Raw genomic sequence first — 3,120 nt, 5'->3', positions numbered from 1 at the left:
ATGATAGCTACGGAGAATAGAGTATGATAGCTACGGAGAATAGAGTATGATAGCTACGGAGAAAAGAGTATGATAGCTACGGAGAAAAGAGTATGATAGCTACGGAGAATAGAGTATGATAGCAAAGGAGACGAAGAAAATTCAGGTGTTTGATTGCAAATGCGGAGGAAGTGGAAAAGAGAACACAGAAGGCTGAGTTGGGATTATGGTTCATTGTTTAGTTAGCTACATGTCTAAACAAAAGATTCCACAATGCAAGTAATCCTTTTACTGTACCGTTTACACCTTCTGGATCCTGTGCATGTGACAAATCAATATTGATTTGATTTGATATAGTGTGTGTTTACCAGAGACGGTAATGTGAAGAACAACATGACCTGCACCAAAGTCAAATTAGGACATAACGTTAGGCCAACGAGACAGTGTCCAAGATATACAATTATCGGGTAGAATGCCATGCTTTTATTTTGTCACACTAACAACCGTTAGCTATTTTTTGTAATTAGCTCACCATTAAATAGTAAATAATTATATTGTTGTGAGTTTATTTTCCTGTAATAATGAATACAAATTAGCTAAAGTTAAGACATTGTCGGCTATATGATATGTTCATTATTTGAACTGGCTAACCAGCTAACTTAACGTTAGCCAGCTAACTTAACGTTAGCTAGGTAGCTAACAAGCTGGAAACAAACCAAAACATTGTTTAGAAAGTTGCTTTTAGTTGCCTGGTTTGCTAGATTGACACATACTACATATATTTTTAAAACAGGTGGATTTATTGGTGTTAAAATACACCAGTTATGCTATTTTGGACCACCAGGCTGCTGATGTCATGCAGTCTGTTGTTTTTATGTTTCTACTTTTTCATAACGACAACTACAAGTTTGATGTCGGACGACAATAGAATGTTCATGATGTCACCGTGACAACTGAATACAGACATGTTGATAGACGTCGTATAAACCAGCCTTTAGTCTTGAAATATTTGGTTGTTTAGTACACTACCGTACTCACTGTTTAGCACATGGCCTCACATGTGAATCCTTAAAGAGATGGGTGGGGCTTAAGAGGGTGTAAACGATGCTGAACGGGTGTACACAAAGAAGAGCTCTCCAGTAGTTGTACCAAAAATATTCAAGGACCATTTTCTCAAAAGTGGGATTACAAGTTTATCAACTTTCAAAGCAGAATTATTTTCCCATTGTTCCTCAACTGTAGTGTATGATATACAATTTTACAGCTCTGAGTCTGTACTTTTATCCAATGTAAAAAATACCATTTTAAATGTTGCTACATCAGACGGAATCGAGCCGATCGAATCGAGCCGGTCGGTCACATTGTGCATCATTATGATGTATCTTGCTCGAGTGACACTCTGCTTCTTGAAAGTCTAATATCTTGACTGTCTGACATACAAAACATTTTGGGACAGTTTCAGCAGCGGACAAATTATTTTTTTTAAATGTAAGATCGTTTTTGAGTGGTTTCCTTTTAAGGGGTCAGAGTTCGATAATCCAGGTCATTCAAGTCAAACTGGCCACAGACGACAGTTCTTCTAGAACAGTTCAACTAATCCAGCCAGTCCCAATTCGCTTCCTAGCCCTTCCTCTTGGCCCTAACCCTTCGATGGTTGCAGATCTGTAAAACGTAGGTTCAACATGAACTATACCTATCCAGGCCCTTCAGATCTAGAAACATTGACTACACCTATCCAGGCCCTTCAGATCTACAAACAGTGACGGGTTAGGGCCAAGGTAAAGAGGTAGAGCGCGAATTTGGAATCGGCTCTCCTATCGTTGTTTTGTCTTCTTCTACTTAGTGACTTGAGTTAACACTGTTGAGCCAAAGCAGTGAGATACAGTTGAAATCGCAAGTTTACTTACACCATAGCCAAATACATTTAAACTCAGCTTTTCACAATTCCTGACATTTAATCCTAGTAAAAATTCCCTGTCTTTACGTCAGTTCCGATCACCACTTTAGATTTAAGAATGTGAAATGTCATACTAATCAGTAGAGAGAAGGATTTGTTTCAGCTTTATTTCTTTCATCACATTCCCAGTGGGTTAGAAGTTTACATACACTTAATTAGTATTTGGTAGCATTGCCTTTAAATTGTTTAACTTGGGTCTAATGTTTCGGGTAGCCTTCCGCGATCAAGTTGGGTGAATTTTGGCCCATTCCTTCTGACAGAGAACTGGTGTAACTAGATGGTCAGAGTTTGTCAGGCCTCCTTGCTCGCACACGCCTTTTCAGTTCTGCACACACATTTTCTATAGGATTAAGGTCAGGGCTTTGTGATGGCCACTCCAATACCTTGACTTTGTTGTCCTTAAGCCATTTTACCACAACTTTGGAAGTATGCTTGGGGTCATTGTCCATTTGGAAGACCCATTTGCGACCAAGCTTTAACTTCCTGACTGATGTCTTCAGATGTTGCTTCAATATATCCACATAATTTTCCATCCTCATGATGCCATCTATTTTGTGAAGTGCACCAGTCCCTTCTGCAGCAAAGTACCCACACAACATGAAGCTGCCACCCCAGTGCTTCGCATCTGGGATGGTGTTCTTCGGCTTGCAAGCCTCCCCCTTTTTCCTCCAAACATAACGATGGTCAGTATGGCCAAACAGTTCTATTTTTGTTTCATCAGAACAGAGGGAATTTCTCCAAAAAGTACAATCTTTGTCCCTATGTGCAGTTGCAAACCGTAGTTTGTCTTTTTTATGCCGGTTTTGGAGCAGAGGCTTCTTCCTTGCTGAGCGGCCTTTCACGTTATGTCGATAGAGGACTCGTTTTACTGTGGATATAGATACTTTTGCAGCTGTTTCCTCCAGCATCTTCACAAGGTCCTTTGCTGTTGTTCTGGGATTGATTTGCACTTTTCGCACCAAAGTGCATTCATCTCTAGGAGACAGAACAAGTCTCCTTGCTGAGTGGTATGACGGCTGCGTGGTCCCATGGTGTTTATCCTTGCGTACTATTGTTTGTGCAGATGGGCGTGGTACCTTCAGGTGTTTGGAAATTGCTCCCAAGGATGAACCAGACTTGTGGAGGTCTACACATTTTCTTCTGAGGTCTTGGCTGATTTCTTTTTATTTCCCCATGATTCCAAG

The sequence above is a fragment of the Salvelinus alpinus genome, chromosome 11 (genome assembly GCF_045679555.1).
Source record: "Salvelinus alpinus chromosome 11, SLU_Salpinus.1, whole genome shotgun sequence".
NCBI classification, from domain to species: domain Eukaryota; kingdom Metazoa; phylum Chordata; class Actinopteri; order Salmoniformes; family Salmonidae; genus Salvelinus; species Salvelinus alpinus.
The sequence above is the reverse complement of the archived record's forward strand: the minus strand, read 5'-3'. Positions refer to the sequence as shown.